At 42.2% G+C, this 12,889-nt stretch overlaps 1 protein-coding gene across 3 annotated transcripts in view; it reads right to left on the reverse strand.

Annotated features, from left to right (window-relative positions):
- Nucleotides 1-12,746, reverse strand: part of RSPRY1 (ring finger and SPRY domain containing 1) — a 55,602-nt gene extending 42,856 nt beyond the window's left edge. For all 3 annotated transcript variants that reach the window (XR_013347680.1, XM_077831144.1, XM_077831143.1), the window contains exon 1: nt 12,620-12,746. The gene's annotated coding sequence lies outside the window, so the exon portion shown is untranslated. The remainder of the gene's footprint in view (nt 1-12,619) is intronic.
- Nucleotides 12,747-12,889: the final 143 nt, after the last annotated feature.

Raw genomic sequence — 12,889 nt, forward strand, 5'->3', positions numbered from 1 at the left:
ATTTAAACCCCACCACCACAGACCTGTTAAATATAGCATATGTATTACTGCAGAGTCATTATTTATGCACAATCTGGCAAACAGTTGCGTGGGACAGAGAAGCTGCAAGGACATTACTTCACTGTTTTGGATACAGCTCCAGCAAATGGTTTCCAGAACACTTGGGCTCCCTAATAGAACACGGTACCTCCTTAGGGCACCAGAGCAGTTATACACAGAAAAGTAGCACCATATGGGCTTTTATCTTACTCAGTGAATTATGCTGCGCCATTGATTTCAATAGCTGCACTTAGTAAGCGCGACTTCAGATATGGTTTGAGCCACATTGCACATCTGTGGTTTGGAAAGAATGATTCACTTGGAAAATACATTTCCAAGAAAGGAGATGGTTTTCCTGATGGCTGAGGTAATACAGAATTCCCAGCTTTGGGCAAGAGATTGTGCTGTGCTTACTTGGGGGGGTAGACATGCCACCAGGAGCTCCAAAATGTACCCACCACCTAGTAGCCTTAGGACTAAACCTATCAGCAAAAGCTGATCCCCTTAAGGGCCTCTAAGGAGTCTAAGCATACCCCAACAGGGAACTCTCTCTGCTTTCACAACCTTGGGAATCTGAAAGAAAACATGGGGCGGGGAACTTTCCCCTCCCCAAATTACTGGTTGCTGAGAGGGGAAGGGAAGCATCAATCTCTGCGTGAAATAGCTAAACATGACACAAAAGAGTATCACTGACAAAAAGGCCTCACTCTGCCCAATATAAGTTGGCCAGCCAGAATGAAACTTCTGCAAATGTTGTTCTACTTCCTGTAACAGTGTTGCTGTGCAGGGCTGCGCTAATCTATGTATCAAGATCACTTGCAATTACAAAGTGCAATTTCAAGCCATGAGCAGAATCAAACCAAAATGACAAACAGTTATATATGTAATTGTAAATGAGCAGTCTATAAACCAGCCTTGTAAAACTCCACTTTCCCAGGGAGAGTAAATTGACAAGTAAATAAAGTATTTGTTTTAAAGGGCATGAAAGACTGTTTGTTTGTTTTTTAGCCTTTGTCATAGTAATGGGTAATGGAGTAGACTTTGTGCCTGGTCTAATAGATTTTCATTAGAAGTTTTGCAAGGCTGCTATGAACAATGACTTCAGTATCAAGCTGAGGGTGGCCATTCCAACTAAGTCAATTTCACTGCTGAAAATAAAAGGAGGACTGAACATAGAGTATTAAATTGGAACTTTAGGGACAAACACAGGGTGGAACAAAGTGACAAAAGAACAATTAAAAATATCTCAGAGCGGTAGAGACAAAAATGGGAAACAAACAGAAGGCACAAGCAGTTTTATTACATAAATACAACGGAGTCATTTGGCAATGGAGACATGGAATCAAATGACGGGAATGGCATACAAGATGTGTATCATCTATCCTGGGGAGATAATAGAACACTGTCTCCCCTGCATACAAGGAAGTATACACATTCTTAAGTGCATTTGGCCATGAAGGAGAAAAGTGTCAAGAAATTTAACATAAAGGAAGTACAGACAGGAATTCATGCAAGAGGGAATGCTGTACAGACCATCGAGTCAGAAAGGGAAGGTGGACAAGGGCTGTCTAGAGCAGATACCAAACGACAGCACTGTAGTAAAGAGGACTTCACTGGTTTTCCCCAAACCCAGTTGAGTGCAGTTCTGCCACAGAAAATAGAAAAAAAGGTTGCAATTAGAAAAAACTATTGGTTTTGTTTTTATCCAAATTTGGACAACTCACCAACTGAGAGTTCCTATGAAAATAGAACAAATCCCCTTAGAACTGAAAACTCATATTTAAGCAACAGTTGAATTATTACCCTAAAAAGGAAAAATCCCAGATATAAGGCTAAAGAAAGTGAGAGAACTAAAACTAAAGGGTCATTGTCAAATTTGGCCCAAAACGTAAGCTTTGTTAAACAAGCAAACAAGCAAACAAGCAAACAAGCAAACAAGCAAACAAGCAAACAAGCAAACAAGCAAACAAGCAAACAAGCAAACAAGCAAACTCTTTATGAGACCGGAAGCCAACAGAAATGTTTCCACAATTAAAACAAAAAAATCCAAACATACTTAAAGACCCCTACCTACACTGTTTACAACCCAAACTTTGCAGCACTAAGAACCTGAAGTAAAAATGACTTCACTGATTTTCCACTGTATAGGAGAAATCAAAAAACAAAAATGGATTTTAAAAATTCTCTTTAGTTTAAGATATTTGTAAGGAGAAATTTCTTTATAACAACATGTTTTTCAGATGAATATGTCCCATTAATTAAAATACCTTGACTAAAATTATCAACATCCCAATATATGTCTGAGAAAGTAATTTCTGCAGACATGAAAAGTAAATGTGACAATCATGCTAAGTGTCTCATAATAGCACAATGTTTAAATCTGAGTATAAATTTTATATTTCTTCATGTAATATATAAAAAAATCTTATAAATATTAGACACTTTTTTAAAAAACCTACTTGAGTTTAGACCCTTGCAAATAACTATTAAATTTTTGGCCTATTCCTCTAATCTCAAGACCGTCTTCCTGGTTGGAAATTAGCAGGGCAGTGATGAATAGCACTTTATACTATCAGCTTTACAGGATGACTTAAACAATAGAACCTCGGAGTTACGAACACCAGAGTTACAAACTGCCCAGTCAACCACACACCTCATTTGGAACCAGAAGTACACAGTCAGGCAGCAGCAGCGACAAATAAAAGCAAATACAGTATAGCACAGTACTGTGTTAAATGTAAATTACTAAAAAATAAAGTTTTAAAAAGATTTGACACAATAAGGAAACTGTATTTGTGCTGGTTTCATTTAAATTAAGATGGTTAAAAGCAGCATTTTTCTTCTGCATAGTAAAGTTTCAAAGTTGTATTAAGTCAATGTTCAGTTGTAAGCTAAAGGAACAACTTTTGAAAGAACCACCACGACGTTTTGTTCAGTGTTACGAACTCTCTCTATTCCCAAGGTGTTTGTAACTCTGGAGGTTCTACTGTAATCACTTTACAATACAAAAACTAAAATTCAACCATTACCAATGGATACTAAAAAGGTTAATAAGCCCAGAACTGAGCACAGATCTGTTTTTATGGTCATTAACATGCCAACTTCCCTTCTCAATCCCCTCTCTCTTCCGAAAACCGGACTACTGGTTTTAAGGAGCAGATGCTCATCAGTTTCAAAAAGGATTTTAACCCTAACAGAAAAGGAATGTCAATTATACATGATGCATGTAGCGTAGCTGTACCCATGTTGGTCCCAGGATATTAGAAAGCTTTCAAGTTTGTCTCCCCCCTCACCAATAAAAGATATTACCACACCCACCTTATCTCTTTAAGCTGTACATGTTGAAAGTTTTTAAAAACAATTTAAATGCAATCTTAAACTCAATGAAGTCAGTGGAGTTACTTAATGGATTATATTCAGCTCTGGTATATTTAATTAAGGATAGAGAGGGGAAAGAAAATCCCTAAATCCATTATCTTTAGGTTCCCTAAAGCTATACCCAAATTTGTGCAATTAGGCTTTTGATCCTGCAAGATGCTGAGCACACATGCTTAAATACTTTGTTGGATCAGGCTACAGTGCTCAGAATGCTGCTGCAAAGGGTCAATTTCATAACCTGTTGCTTCGACTAGGTCACCCCTTTCTTTAAATCCCACCACTGGCTCCCCCTTCTCTATTGCATCACTTTCAAGGCTCCACACAGCCAATTCCCCACCCTATCATCTCTCATTCGTTATCAGGCTTTCCATGCTTGCCTGCAATCAGCTAATGATGCCAGTCTATTGCCCACTTGTTACATTTTCAAATACCTTTGTACTTTCTCCCATGCTTCCCTACACACTTGGGAGGCACACCCCATAAACATCTGCAAAGCTATCTCATTTCACCTTCAAATCCCGCCTCAAAATTCTCATTTCCTGTGATGCTTACAAAAAACACTTAACAGGTAGGCTGTTGGCGTGCAGAGACCACTGCCCATCATGCTGACCAATACTGTGTCTGCACCTGCTGTTTCTCGTCATATACTCGGACTGTAAACTCACTGCGGAAGGGACAGTCTTGCTGTTTGTGTTTGTATAGCACCTAGCGCAACGGGGTCCTGATCCTAGGAACTACTACAATACAATAAATGTTAATAAGAAGTGTAGATGCAGTTTTGTTTTAGATAAGGGAATACACTGGAATTGCTCATGATTGTCAGAGAGCCAGCATAAGGATACCAATATAAGCATTTTTATAAATAAAACGGTCTCTAAACTAGGAAGGCTTGCCAGTTTAATTATACTGGCATAGTTAAACCAGTAAAGTTTTCTGGGGAAGACTAGCTTTAAGTAAAATTTAGTGATCCTTGCAATGTTGCTCAGTTTCACTGAAAATAAACAAAAAAGGGAGAAGTGGTATACTTTCCAAGTGCCACAGATAAACATTAGACTGCAATAATTAAACATTTAACAACAATTACTGCACTTAAACTGCAGTGCTTGAAAATCATGCCAAAACCCACTAGCCTACATTCAAGGCAACCCCAAGACTGTAGACCAAATTCCCCTCTGAGGCCATTTTTAGCGGAGTGGGGGAATCCCACCAGTGCTCAGTGGGATTGCACTGGTATCAAAAAGAATATGGTTTAACGAAACAGAAGGTGTCCAAATCAGAACAAAACTGAAGCCTTTAAAAGGCCAAAATAGACTTTATGTTTGGAAATACCAGAGTAGATTAATTAGGCTATACTATGAAGAGGCAGTTGCCTGTGTATAGTTAAAGTAGTAACCAGTTTCCCATTATAAGCTTGATTTCTCTTTCACTCACATGCTCTGAAACGAAAGAGAGATGGTCTCTTTGGTTCAAATTTCAACTGTGACCTGAGAACGAGAGAATTTTTAAGGCCAAATTTGGGAAAGGTTCTAGAAATTTTGGAGGGGGAAAGGAGAGAATCAGAAGCAGTTAGAAATGCAATAATTTGAAAGTTAAGAATGAGTCACATTTGGAAAATTCTTTTAATGCTTTTGTCATCACATTGATACTTTCCTTTTTACAGCAGAAAGAAAAAAAAAGAGAACCTGCTGCATGCCTACTTGATGAACTGTGGTCATGCACATATAGGAACTGCAGACAGCAGAAGGAATCAAACCTCCTGGGACCTCCATCACTAAACAGATGACTATCTTAAAATATCATTTGAGCGAAAGAAAAACTCACTTAACAGAGAGAAGCAGCTTTTAGCCACAGCTGTGGCATCTAGTTGGCAGAGGCCATTCAAAAGCTGGATTGAAAAAGCACATCCACCTGCCATCATAGAAACGTAGGACCTCAACAGGTCATCTAGTCCAGTCCCCTGCAGTGAGGCAAGACTGAGTATAATCTAGACTACCCCGATAGGTGTTTGCCTAGCATATTCTTAAAAACCTCCAGTGATGGAGATTTCATGACTACTCCTACCTATTCCTATCTTGGCCTGCTCAGTGCAGCTTCCAAGTTGTGCTGGTCTCTTGATGGACAGGAGTTTATTGGCTCCTTTATGCTGTCACAAGATCCCCAGCTGGGGGGCCTAAAATAAGCAAGTGCTACAGTAGCAGTTCCATACAGGTATATTTACACTGCCTGTCTGACACTATTGATAATATCAAACCTACCAAGAGGCCTGGTCCCAAAAGATCTTAGAGAGAATGTTAGTGAAGGTCTTGGCTGGAAATGGCATCAATCTAGTTTTCTGTAATATACAGCCCAGGGATTAATGATTTACCTCCTCAGACATTTGGTTACAGCCAACCACAATATTGCCTCATGGTGGAAAGATAGCCTCCCCTCTTTATGAAGCTGAGAATACTCCAGGCAAATGAGAAACTGATACATAAGTAAGAAAAAGCAGTTTCAGACTCTAAACCACTTTTTGTTTCAGTTCCCACTCATCACTCAGAAATGGTGTTAAGTATTGCCAATATTTCCCCCTCCCAAACAGTAGAGTAAAACAACAGCTTTCATGTCACTGCTGTCTGAGCTGTCATAAGGATGTTGAATGAATACAAGAAGTTAAGGGATTTGCATTAACATGGTGTTCTACTGAGAAGGTAAAATATTTTAAATTCCTGCTTGAGAACTTAGTTTTCTAAGAAGGGTGCTGGAACACTGGGGAATCCTAAGCAAAAGTGAAAGTCAAGCTACCGGTGGGAGATCGACCAGACTAAATTGCAAGTCTCCACAGACAGTCGTTAGTTTGCTTACGTTTAAGACCTTGCACCAGGGAGAGAGAGCTAGGTCTCATTAAAAATGAAAATTCTCTTTATATAAAAATAAGAATACAAGAAAAACTGATTGAAGTTCACATTTCTTCAATTTCAGTGGAGTCTTCAGAGGAGAAAAAACAGGGGCAGAGAAACATCTTGGCTGACAGAGGAACAAAGTAGTTTGGCTTCCATTATAGATGCTCAGCTGTGTTCAGAGTGTAGACTGCAAAAAGAGTGATTACCAAATTTTATGCCGAACCATGTACATGTTCTATCTAACTGAGTGACGTGTTTCAGAGATTCCATAACAACTGGCTCAAATTCTTATATTTAATTTCTTAAAAAAAAAAATCCATTCATTCATTCCTAGGCCCCGATTCTTCAAGGACATGGCCTCAACATTCAAAAGTCCCAACACTGCAGGTCAGGGTTTAGTTTCCATATCACAATTGGATTCATCACATCTGGATCCCTGGTTAGCAGTATCATTAGTGCTTTACAGAAAGAGAAGAGACTTAGACCCTGCTCATAGTGCTTACAATTTTGGACCTCGATCCCACCAGTGGAGCTCCACATGGGTTCAGGCATCTAGTTATGCAGAGCTCACTGCAGTATTGGGGTTTAAAATCCTTCAAACCTTTCTCATGAGTAATCCCATTGAAGTCAGGAGTGAGTAGGAGCTGAGGGATCCGGTCTCATGTTAGACATGATAGGGAGAGAAGACAGCAGTCGAGAGAAGTAAAAGGAGGAAGTTGGGGGTATGAGACTAATGTTTTGTGCATACGGTGGTCATTCCTATTTCTTGCTTTAAGTTGGTTTTACTGATATTATGCCAGATCAGAGTTGACACTCATTGGTGGGGCAGTGTGAGGAAATCTTGTCCTGTCACCGCTGACTGCGTATATCCTGTGTGGATAAATCATTAACATGTAGGGCTGGAAGGAACCTCAAGATGACATCTACGTCACCCTCCTGCGTGGAGGTAGGACCTACTATACCTAGACCATCCCTGACAGGTGTTTTAGTCTAACCAGTTCTTAAAAGCATCCAACAATGGGGACTCAACAATGTCCCTTGGAAGCCTATTCCAATGCTTACCTATCCTTAGAGTTAGAACACTTTTCCTACCATCTAACCTAAATTTCCCTTACTATATATTAATCTGATGTTCTCCATGTCCACTGAAGGTAGGACAAGAAGTAAACTCCATCCTCTTTAGAGCAACCCTGAACATATTTGAAGACTTAACAGGGACCCTTGCAGTCTTCTTTTCTCAAGACTAAACATGCCCAGTTTTTTCAACCTTTCCTCATAGGTCAGGTTTTGCAAACCTTTTATCATTTTTGTTGCCCTCCGCTGGACATTCTTCAGTTTGCCCACAGCTTTCTTAAAGTGTAGCGCCCAGAACTGGATTATGTACTCCAGACAAGGTCTCACCAGTGCAGGACAATTGCCTTCTGTGTCTTTCACGCCCATGCTGTATCTCGTGTGCAGATAAATGAAGGATATCAATCCCCAGGGCTACCAAAATGTAACTTTAAAAAAGCGTGAGATTCTTCTGTCACTGTTCTCTCCCAAATGTTTTACTAAATATTTAGGCCTCACGGCTCTCATTATCTTGGGAGGAAGGGATTGCTTCTCTTCTCGTGCTAGTGTAACTTAATATTTGGATAGTATTGTCCTCTCTGTGTGACAGAATGTTTAAAAGGCTAACTTAGTTCTCCTGTTGACACACTCCAGCATTACCAAGCTATTCAACATGAATCCTGATAAAACAGGACACTGCTTCCAAAAACCAACTTTCAGATACAGCAAAGGGGTAAAAGCTGGCTTCTCTTTTAAGTAAATGTTTGAGTTAAGCTGAAATGACCAACACATTTTTAGAATCAGGTTCCTTTAGCAAGTGGGAAGGATTACGGGAACATGAAGGTTTCATGGCAGCTGCAAGGATGAATCACATCCAGCACGATGGGGCAGTCAGAAAGTGTTTTGGCTCAGCCCTTGCCTGAAGAGGTGCAGAGAGAAGGACACACCTATGTTTCAGAAATGCATAACAGTGACAGGAAATACAGCAAACCCCAGTCCTGTGAGCAAGAGAGATGCAGGAACACTAAAACAGAAATGTGAAAGTTTCCGAGTTGGCCAGCAATAGAGGAACTTACTCCTGTGAGTGAGAAGAAAGTTCATAGAAAGAGGACTCAGAAAAAAGATTGTGATCAGTTGCAGATGACATTCAATTGAAGAAGGAAAAACAATTCGGGGTTTGGGATAATTTTTCCCTCAGGCAGCAAATATTAGAGGCTGGAAATTTGAGTAAGAGGGGGGATTAAATATTTATTCTTTCTAAATGGACTATTTTTAAAACTTGTCTAGCTGAAAAAACTAAATTCTTCACTCAACATTCTGTCCATGTATTAAAACCCAGAGGAGAAGTTTTTCTACTAGTACTGTAGTAACATTTTAAAATAATAAAATATCTTATTGATGTAGCTTTTACATTTATTACAAGGAAATCTACTTAAAATGAGAATTAAAATAATTTGTACCAACAAAAATAAATGCCATACCCCTGTGAATCACGCTAGGATATACAGTATTACAATGGTAATTCTCCAGTTAGGTAGTATGACTAATGTATTATGGATGCATAAAATATGCTGAAACAGTTTTGGATGTGTGAAAGATTTTGATAACACTGTTGAAAGAAATTCAGAGCTGGCTCAGTTAGAAGTTTGCACTGTAAGTTGTCAGACAATTGCCTAAACACGGAATGTAGGTAATGTCTAGAACCTCCAATCTTAGTTCTGCAAAACAAACATTGAAGTGACAACATGGGGGGATGGGGTAGAGCATAATTACCAATTACATTCTTAAAGAATAGGAAAACTGACTACTGGCTCAGAAGGAGGACATCAGAAGAATTTCAATCTCCTGTTAATTCAAGGGGAATATCTTAAAATGTCTCAAGAGGAAGGATGGTCTTGTTGTTAAGGAGTGGGCTCTGCCACAGATTACCTGTGCGGCCTTGGGCAAGACACTTGAACTCTCTGTGCCTGATCTGTAAAATGGCAATGACGACGTCTTTTCTCCCACCCAGTGCCTGTGTTTGTCCATATAGACTGTAAGCTCTTCAGGCCAGGGACCCTCTCAGACTCTCTTGCTATGGCTATATATAGAAGCTACCGCAGTTGGGAGTTCTCATCTTGGCTCGGACCTCTACATACTACTGTAATACAAATAATAAAAAACTCCTGCTGTATGAAAGGTGGCCTGCAAATTATTTACAAAAAAACCCACTACACTTCTGTCCATTTTATTTAATATGATGTATGAAGAAAACAAGAAGGACTGAACGAGTTTCTCCCCCAACCCAAGAAGTTTCAACATAAGGACTTAACAGTTGCCATACTGGGTGAGACCCTGGTCCATCTGCCCCAGTATACTGTCTCCAGCAGTGGCCTGTACCAGTATTTCAGGATGTGTACATGCAACATAGTCTCTTCTGGTTTTTCCTGGAGGACTTCTTGGGGATCTCAGAAGATGTCCCATCTCATGAGCTCTCTCTCTCTCAACATTTAAGAGAGGCAGCAATGGGAGCATTCAAGATCTAACAAGGATATTATTCCTCCCAAGCGTTTATTCAACACTGGAGTTAGGTATTAAAAATCAGAGTTTTGAACTGAGACTAAGAGTCCCTTCCCTGTCCTCTATTGCTCACTTTTCAGTCCCTTATAAGTCACTACTTCTCCAGTGACCAGAGTCTTCCAGGGTGAAGACGACAAGAACTGAATAGCTCATGTAAATAAAACACCATAGATTTAAAAAAAAAAAAAATACCCAAAATATTTCTAGTCTTCTCCAAACATCCCAAAGCAGTGGGGGTGGGGGTGGGGGGAGGAAGAGTGCACACTTAATTTCTTCTTTCCAGGTTACTTTTCAATGTGTCCCATTCTATTTACTACCACCTATCCACACACACAAAATGCAGCATCTGGTGAAGCTGCTAAGAAAAAAAAAATCTTTAAAAGCAAAATAAAAACAACTGATCTGTGTGTGTACTAACTAATAAGGCTATAATAGGTACAGAATATATACATCAATTGAAATATGGCTCAAGATATAAGCTTTGTTAAAAAAACGAAACACCTTAACAAAAAAAGACGAAATAAAAAAAATTTAAAAACCCTCAAGCCCAATTTGAAATGTTTCCATGATTAACAAAAGTCTTAAGAAATGACCTTCTGTATGTAACATTTGCAATTAATATAGAATGGTGGTAGCACGTTAATAGAAAAGATTAAACGGACTAGTTCATTGTAATTTTCCAAGCTAAGAGAAAAACAAAGTAAAATAGTAGTAAAAATAAATTTTATCTTGAATTTTTTAGTCGGTTTATGAAGATGTTTTCTGTAACATAAGCAAGAAAATTTGTTTTATATTTATCCAGAGAGTGGGCCACACACTGTTTAAAAAGCGTCTGACTTCAGGAGATTCTCCCATTGATTTTAAAAAAAAGTATAGACTCTGAAAGCCTTCTGGGTTTTTCCGGCTCCCAGAAGGAATCCTGGATTAAAACAATCAATCATTTTGTCATATTATACATAACAGAGAACTCATTGCAACCCAATATATTAGGGCTTTTTTTGTGAACTAGGAAATAAGTCTATGATGCTGCTAATAAGTTAACATTTATTCTTGTGCTCGATGTCACCTGCAGCCTGGTTTGTGGATTTTTTTGGCAAGTTCTATTTTCATTTTTAAATTCACCTTTTTGGCTGAATTACTTTAAAAAAATAGCAGCCGATTCACTTTGGCATCCAATTCACCAAAGCACTACAGCACGCTTTTATGTTTAAGCACAGCTGGTGTGAATAAGGTTAAATATGTTTTGAGTGCTTGCAGAGTCAGGGCCTTGACATCATATGCTACTAAAAAACAGAAAAGTAAAGGGTCCTTTTTTCATTTGTTTTAATACACAAATAACTTTAGTCATGCAAGTTGCTCCACTAGAAGCAACAGGACTACTTGCACGACTAAGGATTACTCATGGGAGTACGGATACAGCCCCAAATATTGTTGGTCTCACTTCTTATTTTTTTGAATATAGACATTGCTCCTGCTCGTTTTCCTCACACAAGCAGTTTCTCTGACTTCTACCTGGGAGAGGACAGCAAGATCTACGTTGATTTAGATACAACTGCATGTATAATACGCAGACCCTCTGGCCATATCTGGCACTCCATTACCTTTATGCAAAAACAAAAGGAGGACTTGTGGCACCTCAGAGACTAACACATTTATCTGAACATTTATTTGAGTCTCTAAAGGTGGCACAAGTCCTCCTTTTCTTTTTGCAAATACAGACTCACACGGCTGCTCCTCTGACACCTGTCATTACCTTTAGGCCGGTCTACCTTCTACTCTTCTTCAGAGCGGCCTTCTACAAATACTGCCAAGGCTGCATCTATCGAGCAGGACCAGAAATCCAGAAGGACACAGCAACCCTCGCACGTTAGACAGAGCCACACCAAAGTCCACTGCCAAGTATGGGAGAGACAGGAAGCGGGGTCTGCAAGCAAGAGGACGCCCAACTTCACTGCAACAATCCACCTTCCCTTACTTCCACCGTCAGGAATAAACTCTCCGCGCTTACTAAGACAGTGGTACAGCCTCCGCATTTACAACCGTGACTTCCCCAGAGTAGAAGCAGATCAGGGTTGCCCAGGACGCAGCTCTGGTCTCCCCCCGCCCCGCGTCAAACCAGGCACCTGCAGCGCGCCCCGCCGGGGGCGAACCGGGAGCCCGGCACCACGGCCAGGCGGTCGGCGCCGACTGCCCCGCCCGCAGCCCCTTCGCCTGCCGGGAGGGGGCAACCGGCCCCCGACCCTCGCTCCGCTCCACAGCCCGGTGCCCCCCCAGGCCACAGGGGCCGGGCCCTTTGCTAACGAGACCCCCCCGCCGAGGCGGGGCGAGCCTGCCCCCAGAACCCCCCGCTACCCCAGCCGGCCCCGTAACTCTCGGCCGCCTCCAGCCGGGCCAGCCCCCTCCCCGTGCCTGGGATCTCCCCCGGGGCCGGGAGACCCCCCCCCGGCCCAGCCCCCCCCCGGGATCCCTCAGCCCCGCCTCCTGGGCCCCCCACCCCTCCTCCCAGGAGTCCCCGAGGAGCCCCCCCCGGAAAGGCCCCTCCCCAGGGGAGCGCCCAGCCCGGGCCGGCCCCGCGGAGCCGCCCAGCCCCACGCCTGAGGGGGGCTCGCAGTGCCCCTCTCCCCTCAGCATCTCCCGCCGGGGTGGGGTCGCCAGCCCCCGCTCCCGGCCCTGAGCGGCTCCCACTCGGCGCCTGCGGTCGCGGGACCTACCGGGGCGGTGCCGGGCTCGTCCCCCGCTCAGGCCGGCGGCCGGTCGGCGCTGCCCCTTTGTGCCATCTGGGCGCGGGGCGGAAAGATGGAGGCGCCCGACCGACCATTCCGGGAGCCGACCCCGCCCCCAGCCCCGTGTCCCAGGCGACTCGCCCCGCCCCTTCCCTCGCCAAACCCACCAATCCGGGCGCGGGGCCCCGAGCCGGCGACACTTCATCCAATCACGCCGCCCCGTCACGAGCCCAGCCAACCGTCGCCGTGTTGTTGGGA

Source organism: Eretmochelys imbricata, chromosome 12 (assembly GCF_965152235.1).
Source record: "Eretmochelys imbricata isolate rEreImb1 chromosome 12, rEreImb1.hap1, whole genome shotgun sequence".
Lineage (NCBI taxonomy): Eukaryota > Metazoa > Chordata > Testudines > Cheloniidae > Eretmochelys > Eretmochelys imbricata.